We start from the raw sequence: 18,153 nt of genomic DNA, 5'->3' as shown, positions 1-18,153 counted from the left end.
CAATATGAACAGGACGACAAAATGTACCGTCACAATCACGCTGTTTGAAATAGCATACGAAACAAGTCAGTGTGATTAGCACACCAATTACATTCACAAAACTACCAAAAACAAAAACAAAATAAATATTTAAGCATTAATATTTGTTGGGCGACAATATGTACAGTGAGGGTGGGGCACATAACGTCGCCAGCGACAATATGTACATGTGTAACTTTTCAGCCGGCGACAATATGTACCGATGGACGACAATATGTACAGTGAGGATGGGTACATATTGTCGTCGACGAAAATATGTACAAAACGACAATATGTACCGTCACCCCCCCCCCCGTTTTAGATTTTTTTTTTTTTGCTTGTGTACATATTCGGGTTTACCTGTTTAAACTCTCAGTTTATCCACACGTAATGTAAATGGTAAAGTTTTACTTAAATTTTACCACGATGAACATAATGATACTTTTTCCACGTCAACCTTTTTTTTTTTTTTTACTTTTTGTCATCTTGAAAATATACACTTAATTAATTATGAATAGACTAAATGTAGAACAATTTTGCTTTTAATTTCTACGCCTACTGTATGTGATACAGGAATTTTACATATTTCATGTAATAAAAGTTCTCATTGAATAGATCCCCAGCAAATAAAACATGTAAAAAGTATCAACTGCACTGTCTTTCTTTCCTCCGAATAGCAAAATAAAATTAATATTGCTTTCTGTTTGTTATGAATAAAGGGCTATCTACTTTCAAGGGTTAACTTAGGTTCGCAATATTAAATCAAGGTATTCTTAACATTATATTAGACCAAGATAAAGTAATTGAATACAGTATTTACATATTGATTACCAATTAAGTAAATAACAGTGACTTCTGTTCATTAACACTCGATTGTCTTCGAACAATTTTCCTGGGGAAATAAGGCACTCACTTTATCCTGGAAATGAACTAGATTAGCTCATAATGTAGTACACCATTATATGATAAAATGTTCTCAGAGTCTAAAAAAATGTTCTTCGTTGGTGTTTAGAGCTTTCTTAAAACACACGCTTGCATAGGTTGTCGTCACAAAGGTATCGATTACTTAGAGGAAGCAGTAAGGGATCCGTAAGGTGTGTGGGGGGGGGGGGGATCCGGACCCCACCCCAACACCCACCACTTGTATAAAATTCATATAGTAAAATACCAAAAATATGAACGGGGACGGGTCAAGTAAACTTTGTAAAGTTGGTAAGATATGTAGGAAGGTAAAGAGACATCCCCCTTTCAAAATAGGTTTTTCAGTTTTGGGTTAGTTTTTTTTTTTAAAATAAGGTTTTGTCCTTTGGGTCGATCTATTTTTTTTCTTTTTTTGTGTTGGTATGGAACACCTCACTCCCTTTTCTGGAAAAAAAAACCCAGAAACATTCCTCAATTGCGCTGTTACATTTTTCCATGAGTGCACATTTCTTTTCCGCGAAAAATCCTTCTTTACCATGAAGTACTAGTTTTTTTTTTCCTTTTCCGCGAAATCCTTTATTAACCAGGTAGTACCTTTTCTTCTTGTCTACCACGGGAATGAATTAATATAAACGTCTCTAAAACATCGTGAAATGACCAAGTAGATTGTAGGTCATCTACGCATTAATCTTTACATCTTCACAATGTCAAGGTTTTGTGAAATAGTCCCTATTTAAAAAGGCTGTGAAGAGAAACAATATCACAAAACCTTGAAATTGTGAAGATGTATAGGTTAACACGTATAAAACATCGTTATAACATGCTGTCTGTTCAATAACCCGTAGATCCTAATATACTCATGTGTCGGAACAAGCTGCAATTTTGAAAAACAAATGATAAATTAATACATGTAGCTGATAACTTCGATGTTGGAATATTTCCGAAACTGCTGAAAGAAAAGAATAAACGAAGGTTCGCATGCATTCCCTTTTTCAAGGATGGGCAGCTGCCTTTGGACAGCGCAAATAAAATATTATAATAGATAGACACAGGTAAAAGTATGTAAATCAAGCCACAGAAAAGCAATGTCAAGTACTTGCGAAGAAGTAAACTGTGTGGTTTTTGTGTGTGTGTGTGTGTGTGAGGGTGTGTGTGTGTTTGTAAACCCTGTCAATTGGACACGTGCTTTAGACGGCACACGTTTAAATGAACACGGAAAAATCCAAATGAACACGAAATGGTGGTGTTCAGTTGGATTTTATCATAAATCAACTGGAAAATGTCCTAGGATGCATCCCATTTCAAAAAAATGAAGTGTTAATTTGACCGGATGCATGAGATCTGTGTAATGAGTGTGTATAAGATGACCACGGATCCATCATTTTTTCTTCTCGGCGAGACTTACACACATTGCGAGTGCGCATGCTCGTTACATCAAATGACGTCGTAAATGACATCATAATACAGTACCCCTTTCACACTTAGTCATGTACATGAGGACGAAGTAAACTTTGTAAAAGGTAAGTAAAAAATCTGTAAATAAATAAATGAAAAATTTTATGTATTAAATATGGCCTATGAATTAATGAGTAAAGATATGTGTCCATTATGACATTACGGCATTATTGTCTACTCAATATTTTTCCTACGGTATGTATACATGTATATGCTGTATAGTTACAATGTGCATCGTTGCATGATTGCAGTATAAATGGTTTTAACCAATATACTAAAAGTTATTATTATTAATGTTAGTAAAAACATAAAGAAATTTTTTTCTATATCTACATGTATGTCTCTGGGAAAATAAACACGTTCCGTATTGGCATTTGTTGTACTCGCGGAGAGAAACTATTTCTGCATCTAATATTTCAATTTTATTGAATCAACGTTGATCTTTTGCAATGTGTAGCAAAATATATTGTCAAAAATTTTAAATGTTTTCTTGCGTTTCGCATCTTGTTTATGTGTCATGTCAAGTTCGAAGGTTTCGTATTAAAAACGAAAGTAGAGTCGGTCACGCCATGTGTTATGGGCAGGGGAAACGTTCAGTCTGCCTGGGTTATATATAGGTACGTGGGCTACTAAAATCATTGTTAATATTGTGTACACATTAAGCTGTCAACTAAAAAAACACATGTACTTCTGAGGCGTGAATATTAGAAATAATTTCTGCACATTTAAATTATGAAAGGGGAGGGGGGGGGGGCAGCTGTTTACTTCTCCCAGGGACATAATGATATAATTGTTAAGCATGTATAGGTTCCTGCGTCAACGTGATCTTCTAGCCCTGACAAACTGAAGATATAGTGCAGCTTATAATATAAGTTGATATTTATGTCAAAGACATGCTGTGCATTTAGACAGTGACATGCCCTAATTTTAATGTACAAAGATTTCAAAGTATGAGAATTTAAAGATTGATACTTGTCATTTTATTGACATGCACTCATTATTGCACTGGGACAATTTTGAGAGAATATGTAAATATAGCTGTGACAGGGACCTATATACTAGTATATAGGTCCCTGACTGTGATGATTCATGAAAATGATGCGACTTCTACTAAGTTACAGTCATTAAAGAATATTTTCCTATTTATTTATCATCCTGGAATTCATGTTTTAAAACTGATGTTATTATTATAATACATTTCAGGTAGATTCATTGATTTCGGATCAGAAAATTATCAATGTTCATGGATTCCCAGAACACAGCAGGGAGAAGTTTATGGTATGAATGCAATTATATAATATTCATTCATTTAATAGTATAATTAATTTAAGCTACATGTCAGGAAAAAAACAAACACTACCTGAAGTTCTAATGATCTGAGTTCATGTTCATGATAATGTGTTTGTGTATCAGCATGATCTGTATACCTTTTCCTGCATTGTTTCATACTACAGTCATGAATCAGTGTTTTACATGTAATATTTATTTACCTTAATGACAGTCTGTTGGCCCAAGACCGGCAAATATTTGGGAGGATCAATAAATTTAAAATTAAGTCTGTATGTTATCAGTTAATTGTGCCAGTATAAAAAAATTAAAGGTTCAGTTTAAAGGACAAAGATGGAACTTCACCAGTGATACATGTAGTCCAGATAAAGAGTAAAATAAAATTATTTAAATGGGATATTAAAAAAAAAGATGTTTGCAACTGACAGTCATACCAATAATTTTCATTATTTAGCTATTTTCCATAATAAATAGGACAGATAATTAATACTACACCATTGGCCATTGTTGTCATTGGGGTATACCATGTAATGTATTAATATATTAAACAAATAAGAACTACTATAAATTCTCTTTTATTGTGTGCACACTTTTATTTTCAGCAAAAAAAAAAAAACAAAAACAAAAAAAACAAAACAAAAAAAAACAAAAACAAAGAAGGAGGGATACACACTTATACATGTATTTATTGGGGTATAATGCAACCACTGAAATTCAAAATGAAGAGATTTACTTCCATTCAGGGATTTAAAAAAAAAAATAAATGAAAATTAAGATTTTCCAAATGCAGAGAATACAAGTATGTTATATGGAATTATGATTGAACATTTACAAATATTCAAAATCCTTCAAAAGTTTTCTGTCATCAAGGGTGTACATCATAGAGACATAAATAACAGAGATTTGCAGCTGTTTGAAATCTTGCAGTTTTTTTTAACTCACTCCCACTCTAACATGAGGCACTGGAAAATGCAGGGAAAAGTCATTTTTGTTTTTTTTTGAATATGGGATTAATTATGCATAAATTAGTGAAGCTAACATTGGCATTATGTAAAACTGGATCTATTAGCAATTACCGGTAGAATAAAAAAATCAAAAATTTCAACAGGTTTTATGATTTTTCCCCTCAAAGTAATAAAAAATGTAATCACACCAGATGACTCTGCTCACTTATTTACATTATCAATAGAAAGGCCAGAGAAGCTACATTTTATATATATACATGCATATATATATATACAATACATGTATATGCTTTTAAAGCAGAAACATTCCTTTATTTCGACAGTTGTTCATTGTTAACCATAATTGTTAACATTATCTATTCAACGAAATTAAATCCCACATGAAATTTTACATTTCAGTATAATGAGTAGGGTTACATTCGTAACAACGAAATTTAATGCCCACAAAACCTTCTCAGATAACAAATAACAAAATTTTATCCCCACGAAAATTTGTGCTTCTACAGTATATAATCAACACCTTAATGCGAGTAAAACTTACAGCAGATGCATTTAGTATTTTTAAGTGCAGTGACTGGAAAAGCACAGTAATTACTCAGACCAAAGTCAACTTAAATCATTATTTAGTGTTAAGGAACAAGTTGTTTGTAAGTGTATTAAAAATACTAAACAAGACAATAAAAGACAAGACAATAACAACAAAAAATATAAGGGGCCTCATAATCTTTTAGAGGGAATCATTATTAATTAATGTTTGATATCGATTGACTGGCAGACCCTGTAAACCTGAGTGATCAATTATGTTAAGAGAAGTTTGTTAATAAAGAGTATCTGTTACCACTTTAACCAGATATTAAAATTTCATTTAAAAGGTAAACATGTTGTTGATAGTGAACAAGTCTGTGTGCCAAGAATATTATATGTAATTTCAAATGAACAAGAAATGTTATCATCTGTGTATTACTTAGATTGCATAAATTAAGCTCTCTGTATATATTTTTTGATGGAATTAGAAGAAATCTGAAAGATTGTAACCCCTTCCCAATTTTTTACCCTCCATGATTATTTTAATTTCAGTTTTCACATACAAATCAATTACACTCTATGTCAATTTTAAATTATATTCCACTTGAATATACTGTACACCAAAGAGCTCTGATTTTATGGTATTTTATGGAGATAGAGACTAATTCGCCCTGGGGTCTAAATCAAATTTAATAAATCTATTGAAATCCTAGCAGTCTGTTATTGAATTTTAGTTAATGCAAGCATTCTTAACAATTGAATAAGAAAATCATATTATATAAAGGCATACATAATGAGCTAATCAGATCTACTTTACTTTCTTGAATTTCAACATGTTCAGCATAGGGTACATTACACCCTAAGAAAAATATTCAAAGACATTAAAATATTGATGAACAGAAATCTCTACACATTGTTTATTTAAGTGAGAAAACACATGCAAATAAAGTATTCAATTTATTTATCTTGGACTAAAAACATTTTTGATTTAGTGTATAGAGGGTCCTTAACAGTCCTTTAATTGTCTTTAGTCTAATCGGGATCGGTATTCAACTTAACATTCACTTTCATTTTAATCATGCGAATGTGATTTTGACAGCTGAAAAGAATATGTATTAACTGGTTGTGAAACTTTGTTGAGGGTGTACAGTATGAGATATGTACATTTTATGTCGTCTTCACAAGGAGGGTTTAATTCGAATTGAACGTAAGTTAATACAAATTAAATTTGAACCACATTCACATGGAGAATTTATGCAAATAAGTTAATTCAAATTAATTTACTGCGCATCAAATTTCTTTGCATTAACTCCGTGTGAACACTAAGCAAAGCAATAATTAGAATTAAATTTTGATGCATGCGTAATATAGCACGATTACATGTAAGCCACATGCCATATGTTTGTGGTCAGGTACATTATTTACATGATTAAATACAATGAAACAAATGAAAGCCACCAGTCCTCCTCAATGTTTGGAAATATAGGATTTTTCTTAATATGATGACCTGAAGTTGAAAATACACTGTTTTATAAATAACTATATTTTGTATTTCCTGTCCTATACATACTAATGGTACATTACTAGATATATTATGTATAATGATATACTGATGATGCTTTATCAATGGATAGTAATTATTCATTTTTATTCCTACATTAACTTATTCAGGTGTGACCGGTTAACAGAGGATGCTTACTCCTCCTAGACATCTGATCCCACCTCTGGAATTTCCAGAGGGTCCTTGTTTTTTGCCAGGCACTTCACAGATTTGTATTGCTTATAGGTTTTCTTAGATTGATCACTATTCATTATATTTAATTTTTTTCATTCACATATATATCTCTTTGAACTCAAAATTGAAGACACCACAGAGGCTTATACATCTGTTTCATATTTAAATTTTTTACTAAAGACATTAATGGCAAGGTAACAATTAAACTTTATGATAAACACGTAACTTTAATTTTTCTATTATTAACTTCTCTTACTTATGTAGCATTATCACCTGCATATGGAGTTTAAGTCTCCCATTTGATTCAAAGGGCAAGAGCATGTGTACCAAGTACAAACAATAACTAAAATGAGGCAAGCTATTGGCAAATAAGTTGATGATACAGGTATAGCCAACATTTTGCAAATTCTGTGTTTGTTACAATGACCTTGTTAACAAATACAGTCTACAGATAAGTCAAGTGTTTACTGATGTTTTCATACAGAAATTGTTAGGCTGTTATTTTCATACTGAAGTGTCTACAGATTTATCCATTCACCCTATTATGACAAGGAGCTCACAGCAGGTGTAACTAGTTGACAGGGGATGCTTATTCCTCCATGATAACTCATCCCACCTCTTTTGAGCTTGAATACTGTTTGTAATCTTGATATTTCATTAAAGGTCTTCAACATTCTAATAGATGGGAATCACTTTATCTTTTCAGTTATGAACATTTCTTAGCAACAAACCCTGTAAGAAGAAGGACGTCTGTTCTACAGCTTGTGGTGGATTATAGAACACAATCATGATATCAACCAAGTTTAAAGGAAGCATGTATAGCCACATTAGAAAGATTTAAGGATTGTGAGAAACCAAATATGACAAATCAGAATAACTTCCATGGGAGTGTGAAAAAAAAGAATAGTAGAGTGTAATCCTCAGGACTTTCTTCAGACTTCCATAAAGTCAGGAAATACTGTTGAACTGACAAAATTAACAAAAATCATGATTGTCAAAAATTCAAGGAAGATGTGCAAGTTAAGACTAAGACGGATTTTAGGAGTTTTGATGACAAAGAATCAACCTTTGGAAATATGGCTTTAAACTTGGATCTCTTTATTGGTAATTGAATTAAACATTTATCTTGATTGTTAATAACCTAACAATTATGATTACTACCATTTAATTTTAACTAATTTTTACATGTAGTTTCTCTTATTGATTTTTTTAAATACATATATTTTCAATTTTCATGAAAGCTAAAGGACAAGGTGCATGTATGACTTTACACCCCCTCCCTCTTTTTGAGTTTTTAGCTCACCTGAGATGAAAGCTCAAATGAGCTTTTCTGATCACATGTCTGTCCGTCCATCTGTAAACTTTTCACATTTTCAACTTCTTCTCAAGAACCACTTGGCCAAATTTAAGCAAAGTACAAAACATTCTTGAGTAAAGGGGATTCTAAATTGTTAAAATGAAGGGCCAATTTCCCTTCCAAGGGGAGATCATCAGGAAAATGCAAATAGGGTGGGGTCATTGTAACATCTTTTTTCAAGAAGCAATGAGACAGAAAAGCTGAAACTTATATGGAAGCTTCCTGAGGTAGTGTAGATTCTAAATTATTTAAATCTTGCCACTGGGGGGGGGGTGGGGTGGGGGGGGCACGATGGGGCCACAATACTTACTTACTTATAGGAAAAATCTTTAGATATCTCCTTCTCAAGAACCACTGTGGCAGAAAAGCTGAAACTTATATAAATGCTGCCTAAGGAATTGTAGATGATGAATTGTTCAGATCATGGCCCCTGGGGGTAAGGTGAGGCCTCAATAGGGAATGGATGTTTTACATTGAAATATATAGGGAAAAAAAATCTTTAAAAATCTTCTTCTCAAGACTACTGGACTAGTAAAGATAAAATGTAGTTGAAAGCTTCCTGAGGTAGTGTAGATTGCAAATTGTTCAAAACATGTCCCCCGGGGGTAGGGTGGGGCACAATAGGGGATCAAACTTTTACATTGAAATATATAGGAAAAAAATTTAAATATCTTCTTCTCAAGAAATATTGGACTAGAAAAGATGAAAATTAGGTGCAAGCTTTCTGGGGCACAATATAGGGATTATATTGGGTAAATCTTTAAAACGCTTAATTCTTCTCAAGAACTACAAAGCCATGATGAATCATATTAATGTGGAAGCATCCTCTGGTAGCGTAGATTCATTTTTTTTTAACAAATAATGGCCACTATATATATGATGGGGCCACAAAATACAATCAAAATTTTACATAGAAATACATGTATATTGGGGGAAAACCTGTTGCAGAACAGCAGGGCCAAAGTGACTCAGGTGAGTGTTGTGGCCCATAGGCCTCTTGTTTTGTTGTCAGCCCCTAGCTTTGCTTTGAATCTAATCTCATAAATGCTTTCTCATTCAAAAATTACAAAGTCTAGAGTAAAGATTCATTGAGTTAAAAGTAGGGATGAGTATCGAAATGCAAAAAAAAATTAATCATGACAATATTTTGACTTAATTGTGTTTTATGATATATATTGATGCATATCACTTTTTTTTTTACTTCTGTTCTACGTGTTCCACTGTAGAATATAAAAAATCATAAAAGTTTTCACTGTAAAATTGTTAGGAATAAATGCATTCTTCAATCATTATGAAATAAGGTTTGTTTATAAGGCCAAATAAAAAAATATGTGTGGTTCCGGTTACCCGACCTTCCCTATTTTATACCCCCGACCCTAACTTTTTTTTTGGCAATTTTCATATTTTTTCCGGAATTTTGATTTCCATCAATGGCTCCAGTTTAAGTTTTAGTTTCAGCAATGACGGCCTCCTTGCAAAACATATTGCAAGTGTTTAATAGTGTTAAATCCAAAGCAAGCTAGCATATAGGTGTCCCCGACCAATATTGACTAGTATATTATCACACCACATCTAAATGCCATTTGCAAAGCAGTGATAGGTATTATTTAGAAAAAAATTAAGAAAATCATTTTGTTAAAAAAAAAAAATAAAAAAAAAATCCCTACCTACCTACCCTAATTTTTTTGGAAGTGTAACCGGAACCACACATATTTTTTTGTTTGGCCTAAATATAATTATTATTTATAGAATAATTAATACAAAATTCTATATCTCAAAACAAAAACAAACAAAAAAAAAAAAAAACAAAAAAAAGAAATTACATTTTGTAAAGTACAGTGTACTTTACGATGACTTGAATTCTTTTCTAATTTTTAAATTGACAAATAAAAAAAAGAGTTAAGATAATTTATTGCTTTTAACTGGAAACCAACTTCAGTTGAAAGGTATCTCCATACATGTATTATTAACTGGTATAACAATACACCCCTAATTAAAAGACTATGTGTGACAAATAAAGGACATATAGATTTAATGAATTTATAATTGCAATAAAATCATTAGAGACTTTTAGATAAAATCTGTTAAAAGCAGACATGTCAGTTAATTTTGTAAATCTAACCGATAAGAGGGATATGCTGAAGACATTAAGTGTATATGTAGACAACATATTTAAACAAGAGTACATGTTTCAAGGAACACATGTGTCACCTGCTTTGTAGTTTCATTTCAGGTGTAAACAAATCTATGAGTGCATGGTCAGCTTTTTACTTAATTACTATATATAAAGTATGATAAACTGATAGTTCATGCATTTGCCTGTAAAAAAAAAAAGACATACATGGATTAAGTATACGACTGCAATAGAATCTGACAATCAAAGAAAATATGGTTCCTTAACCCTCAAAGACATGTCAAATAAACATTTAAATTTGAATTTATTAGAAATAACTATTTATCATTTTATTAATTGTTTCCAACAATCCTCCAAAAGATTTCAGTCTGTCTTTACTGCAACCATTGTCAGTCTTCACGATCCATTGTTGAATACTGATCCCGATGTATTTTTATGGTATTTTGAATACGTATAAGTTTGTGTGGTATCAGAATATTATACAGTTTCAAAGTACTTTTTCATGAGCTAAACATTTTCCAATAAGCATTCAAAAGAGATTTCAGTCTATCTTTACCATGTGTTTACTGCAAATCTTAGTCTACATGATCCATTGTGAAATACCCATCATGATTTATTTTCATAGTATTTGAATATATTAAAGTTTGTCTGGTAACTGAATATCATAGCCGGTTTCAAAGTACATAATCATGAGATCATGAACATATATTAATGCTAATTATCTAAACCCTGCCTCTCAAAATTCAATATTCATAAGTTTAATTAACTGCCCAAGATATTTTTTGCAAATTAGGTCAAATGTCAAGGTCAAGTGGATTGTAATGCTGATATTTTTTATATTGCCTTATGACAAATAGTATACATGCTAAATAGCATAGACTTACCTCTTAAATGTCAAATATATGTTGTATATCAGCACTATGAACTATTTTAAAGGTCAAGGTCAAAGGTCACAAGGTCGGTACCTCCATGATAATTTACAAAAGCTGTAGTGCCAAGCAATGTATGTGCAAAATATCAAATCCATACCTCTAACAGTTCTTGAGATATAGGGTGTGACAGACAGACGGACAGCTAGACACAGACAGATGCTTGGTAAAGTGATCCCTCAGTGCCGATCTGCAGGCGACACCGAATAGTGAATGAATTCTAGCAATGGACAGGCTTTCTACAGCGCAGTGTATATATGTGAAAACTTCCTACACACAATATTGTCATTAAAAAGCCCCTGCAACCTTTACATCTAATATTCTTGATAATTACTTTCTTCAAATTTTAATCTGCCATAGCAAGAATGATGCAAGTGATGAAAAATATTTGCTAAAAAGGATCAATTAAAATTTCTAATGTTTAAAAAAATGTTTTCTTTACTCTTTATTCATCATAATTTTATGTGAATCTAGTTTTAAATTTTATATTCTGTTTTAATCACCAAATGTAAGATTATCACTATTTAGAAAAAAAATTCTCAATTAAAAAAAAGTTGGGTCTTTTAACTTTTGAGGGGGTGTAAACTTCTTATTTTATTAGTCCCCTGTGGGTGAAACTGGAGGGGACTATAGGTTTTCTCCTTCACGGTCTAACTGTCAGTCTGTTCCATTTGGTTTTCCACACTTCTTTGTTTTATTACAGCTATGCTCTGAAAAGTGGGGTTTTCCTTTTAATTTATTTAGTAAGCATGTTCTACATGTTCTACATGTATATGACACATCATGTTCATGTACACATGTACTTAGGGATCAATATTTTTATGATGTTTATTTTTAAATTAATGAATAAACTACTGTTTTAGAGAGTCTTCAAAATATTTGCACACCGTATGTAATTATTTTAATCCCCTACCAGTGACACCGGAGGGGAGTATAGGTTTCCCCCTTATCTGTCCATCAGTCTGTCTGTCAGTCTTCGTCACTTGGTTTTCTGGATCTTTTTTTTCTAAACACTCGCAGATACATGTGTATTCAGCTGATTTTAAGTATATGTGAGTGTACCTGGATAAGTTACAGATCAAGTTTGCATTTCATTACACTTTGTTGATTTTTGACAGAATTATAGCCTTTGGGAACCAGATTACTGTGACTTGCCAGTAGGCTTATGCAATACATGTACTCTCAAGATGATTGTTATTTTGAAATTTATTTTCATTTACAAATAACAATTAACATATACATATAACAGTAGAATGTATAAGGATTACATTTAAAACAAAAATAGCACATCATAAGTACATGTACATTGTAGGGCAACATACAGTTTATAAAATGATAATGTATAAATATGCAGGAAGGATTTTATGATTGGAAGTGTTTTTTTTTTAAAACATGCTTGATTAAATGATCATTTAAATTTAATTTCAATATAGATGCATGCATGATGGTGGGCTGAAGAAGAAAACCAGGACAAATGAAAATTCCTAGTGTTCATCAGAAAAAATGTTCGAATCATGCAACCATTTTGAGTGCTTGAATGCCCAACTGAGAGAGCCAGCCAATGCGGAAAATATTTCTTGGAAGTTACACCAAATCTGCTGTGACAATTGAATTAAAGCTTTAAAAGTACATTTAAAAACATACTGCCTTAAAATTACATTTGTATATGGTGTAATTATTTCAAGGAGATACAACACACCTGGTTTAACAGTAAGGTCCATAGCTAAACATGGATATGGAATTTAGCTCACCTGATCCAAAGGCTCAATTGCAAAGGTTCAATTGCACAATTCTGATAAAAAGAAGTCTTTGGTGTCCAACAATGCATTATTTATATGTTTGAGTGTTTACCTCCATTAACTTTTAACATTTTCTAATTTTTTTTAACATTTGGTCAATGTAAACCACATTTGGTATAATGTATCTCAGCTTAAAAGGAGTTATAAAGCTTATTCAAATAAAGGGCTGCATCCTTTTCCAAGGGGAGATAATGAAGAAATATGAAAAATGGGATAATGTCAAAGACATTTAAAAACTTTCATTTTATGATCTATTTGGTCATATAAGACAAATGTTATCCAAGAGTTTTCTTAATGAGCATAGATTCAAGTTTTTTTCATTGCCCCTAAGGCAAGGGTAGAGCTGCAGAAGGGGTTATATGTTTTGCATAAAAATAGATATAAGTGAAAAACTAGCAGGGTGACATAAATCAAAGTCATATGCAAACATTACAACATCATATGGATTTAATTTTGTTCAAATTATAGACATTGGGGCTAAAAGTAAGGTTTTCATTTTGCATGTATCTATGTGTCAACATTTAAATTTGTTTAATTTATGGGCATTGGGGTTAGAAACGGACTGAAATTAGGGTTTAAATTGTACATGTATAGAAGTGTCAACATTTTTTATAGGAATATGGAGGGGGAAAATCTTTAAAAACAATCTTTTTAAGAACAGTAGACACAAAATGTCTCAGGCAAGCATTTTGGCTTTTGGCATCTTCAGTGTATTAGATTTTCATTCATATAATTTTAAGATCATAAAAGTACACCCTAGCTTTTCTGAAGAAACAAAGTGAGTTTAATTTTTTAAAATAATAAATGATTTTAATGGAAAAAGATGAATTAAGCCTAGTCATAAAGGTCCAGTTTTCATTTTGAAGTCTTTGTGAGGGTTTTTACTTATTTGAGAAGTAATTTGAATTTGTACTTGGTTGTGTGTGGCACATAATTATATCTGTGTAAACAGTATATTATATGCAAATATTGTTCAGAATTAGTTGACTTATTAATGAAATTAATTGTAAAGATTCAAGTGATCCTTCTGGTCAGGTGTTTTTTTTATTACAAGTTCTTTTTTATCATTTTTTTTTAAAAAGCAAATTTGAAAATATGTAAAGAGATAGGCATTATTTACTATTTATATTTCAAGTCTCTGTGGAAGTAATGTTTGAGGTCCAAAATTGAAATATATCAGTCTGTTTTAATATTTGATCTCCTAGCCTAGTCCGTATTCTTCAATGTGATAAAATATTCTCATTATATAAATGAATTAATAAAGTAAATTTGTATTCATTTTTATCAAATATCTATGTATATCTTAAAAGATTCTTTGTTTGCATTTGCAATATCCGGTAACATGCCTCAGGCTGGCCCTACCAAATCTAGGGACCAAAATGTGTCACTCTCCCTGCCACCGTCCTTTACAACTTGGAGTTTATGATGAACTAGTGAATTGTGTATGAAATTACGTATGACTTGGGGTGTGGTGAAGTTTGAGACTGTGATGGCTGGGGCCATGAGAGTTACTTTGTTCAAGGAAAAAACGCTACTGAAAGACACACGCTTGGGTTTTTCTACAATACAGAGTACTAAATTTCATGGGTGATATTGAGGATATCAAATCTACATTCAATAAAGAAATCAGTGACAATGTTAAGCAACCTCAACTCCCCCCCCCCCCCCCCCGCTCCACATTTTGTGTACTTGTATGAGAATCCCCCCCCCCCCCACTTTTTTTTTCCAAATTTCCACTTTGATGATACTGATGGAAGGGGTTAAGAAAAATAATATATTATTTAATAAGGTTGGATACAGGTGGTATTGAACCAGGGCTTTGGAGCACACTCCATTAAAGAAATTCTGGAAATATTTAAGGAACCTAAAACCAGTTTTCTTCCTTCTATTGATAGCACATTGCCGAGATCACAAATCCAAAAGTTCTGTTCACTAAATTCAATTTTCATGCTACAAGAGTTGAAGTGTCTTGATTTTATTCCTTAGTAATAATTCATCATTTATTTATTCAAAATGAAAATAAAAAAATAATAATTTAGCACGAGTTTCAGTGCCCCTCCCCCCCCCCCCCCCCCAAAAAAAAAACTCATAAAGTTCAACGAATGAACGCATTATCTGAAGACTGGGTATAAAATTGTTGTCCTTCCTCTTTGTGTTTTATGTATGCATCAAGATCATATCCCAGTCACTGTGGTATTTAAGAAATTTTATGTAGTACAGTGTATGTAGATAACCACTACATGTACAACGTTGACTGGTGTAATTTCATGTGCACCATGTAGTTAAACCTATAATTACAAGATTGGTGAAATCATAGTGCACTTTTGAACGTCACAGAAATTCTTTTTTTGTGACCATGGCAACACCGTTCACTGAAATAAAAAAAGTGAAACAAAGAATTCTGTGTATCTTAGCGTACTCTACTTGTATATACCAAGTTTTATTTAAATCGGGCAAAATTAACTTCGGAAGAGATACAAGAAGTCCACACTACCATTGCATAAAATCTTTCTATCATATAAAATCGACAAGTAGAGCTTAAAACTAATTCAATGCATGCTTTATTTTGATAGCATCAGTCACTTCTCTTTAAAGGAAGTACAAGTATTACTTGTCAATTTATTTGTATTTCTGGGAAGTTTTTTTTTCAGTTTTACTACATTTTAATTTGAAGGGGGAAAAAAAACCCTGCTCGCCCGGGGACGCAAAACACAGCATTTATTTACTGTGGCCTAATGAAATGAGCTTGTTAGTCCGTTGGCCTGTATATTATAGATTTTTGCAAGAGTATCTGAGGGCCCGGAAATACAACATCGTTATTTTGGTATATTATACTTTTATGTAAATTACTGGAATTTGATTCTTTGAGAAACATTTGTTTAAAAAACACTGTTACCCTCTGAATGATGAAACCACGCCTTCTAGATAGAATTTAGTAACAGTCAATATTGCTTGACGACGAGTGATATCAACCCCCCCCCCCCCCCCCCCCCAAGAAAAATACCGCCCAGAATGTATGCGCGAGCGCTTCATCTTTATTTACAGTATTTGTATAAAACACCCAGAATAACAATATAATAAATACTACATGTAGTAGAGGGTATCATTTGAAAATTTACAATGTTACCCTCAACTATATACATGCAGTATTTATATAATATGATGTCCATGGATACTATAACCAAAGAAGTCACTTTTTTCGTTTATGCGATATAATGAATTACCTTTATAACGGATTAAAATTGTTCGTCCCTGGCTACAAGCATGTTTTACTTTGTAATGCGGAGTACACTGTATCTATTAACAATAGTCACAAGAAGTTCTTCAAAAGCGCGTGTGTCAACACAAACAAGTTATGTGATTTGCTGTTTCATTTTAATAATTTTCCATACATGTTTATTTAATATCTTTCATAAATGAAATTCAATTCAGTAAACACTGTGCCGTGTCAGCATAATGTGCATAACGTAACTAGAAAACGTAATTAAGATAGGTTGCGGGTTTACTGGGAAAAAATATTCACGAGAAAACATATCCAAAATTTTAATTGTTCTAATGTTCAGTGCATTTTGAGACATAACGGTATTATCTGTATTATTTATTTAGTTTGCCTATCTAGGTTAATTAAAATATTACTATAAACGCGGTGTAGTTTGTTGTGCATTTTTTTTATTATTGTTTTACTGTGGAAATGCGTATTTAGAAAAATAGCGCTTTCTACATTTTTTTCGAATGGAGATATGATTTTAAAAATCAGATAATTTTTTTATAAGGACTTAAAGGAATTATTCAAGAATATTTAAATGTTAAGACGAGGTAAAATGAAATTAAACCTATTGATATATTAAAAAATTAATATGTCTTCGGTGAAAATTTAAACGGACGAGGAGCAATGCAGTTACATTGTGTATTCCAAAACGGGAGGTCATTACTGCTACATTGCGAAAAATTTCAACTCATTACCGCTACATTTCTTTGAAATTTCGGGTGATCATTACCGCTACATTTTATCTATAAAACTATTGGCGATTACAACTCATTACCGCTACATATTCAAATCTGCCAGCAATGGCACGAAATATGCATGAGTTCTATTCAGGCCGGAAGGAGAGTAACAACACGAGTCAGAAAAAAACTGTACGCAAAATATGAAAATGATGAGATTTCCAGACAGCACTAGCACAGACGTCTGAAAGGAACTATTTGACAAGAAAAAAGTCTGTCCAAGCGAACGATATAATTTTAAAGTAGGTTAATGATTGATATATGAACAAAATACGAGCTTGAAGCGGGGGTGCCTGAAATGGAGTTAGGCACCTTGTGGTAAAAATAAGTATGGGTGCCCCGTATACGAAACAAGTGCCTGTGAGCACTAGGCCCACGTCAAGCAAATGGCCTTCATAGATCTATCAATTCTGTGAAGACTGTGTGTTTTATCCACAGGTACTTCGGGACAGGACCCCCCCCCCCCCGATATTCAACCCTGGGGCTTGTTGGACATTTTTTTCCACAAATTAGATTTATTGCACTTATTCATCATGTGTACCATAGGAAAAAATCGTGAAAACCCCAAAATAATCGTTCCACACAAAAATACCCCACTATACATTATAATGTATAGTGGGGTATTTTTTTTTTTTTTTTGAGGGGGGTACTGTCCACAAGTACCTGTGGTTTTATCCATGAACAATTACTCTGTTTTAATATTTTCGAAAACGTTTTATTACGTAGATTTTATATACTAGTAAAAAAAGTGAGAAAAAAATCTGCTGAAAGTCCTACATTCACTTCCCTCGTGGTGAGCAGAAAAAAAGTCTTATACATGTGTTTGTTGTACTTTTAATCAATATGTTCATGAAAAAGCTGCTGGCTATAACAAACGAGGCAATGTAGCGGTAATAATCTTTTTTATAGCGGTAATGAGTATGTAGTTGTAATGAAAATTTTGAAAATGTAGCGGTAATGATACGCACCCTCCGAAACATATGACTCGATCTACACCCCACCCCATTTGGTCGACTTATTTCA

The 18,153-nt window shown here is 32.4% G+C and overlaps 1 long non-coding RNA gene across 1 annotated transcript; it reads left to right on the top strand.

Annotated features, from left to right (window-relative positions):
- The first annotated feature begins 2,974 nt into the window (after positions 1-2,974).
- Positions 2,975-14,049, top strand: LOC133196228 (uncharacterized). Its single transcript, XR_009722298.1, has 4 exons — positions 2,975-3,011; positions 3,598-3,672; positions 7,613-8,010; positions 12,760-14,049. It is a non-coding gene; the product is annotated as an uncharacterized LOC133196228 (long non-coding RNA).
- Positions 14,050-18,153: the final 4,104 nt, after the last annotated feature.

This window comes from Saccostrea echinata, unplaced genomic scaffold, assembly GCF_033153115.1.
Source record: "Saccostrea echinata isolate AGI-Se365-2 ecotype Australia unplaced genomic scaffold, CSIRO_AGI_Sech_v1 ptg000030l, whole genome shotgun sequence".
Taxonomy (NCBI): Eukaryota; Metazoa; Mollusca; class Bivalvia; order Ostreida; family Ostreidae; genus Saccostrea; species Saccostrea echinata.
This window is presented reverse-complemented; position numbering and strand designations above follow the sequence as displayed.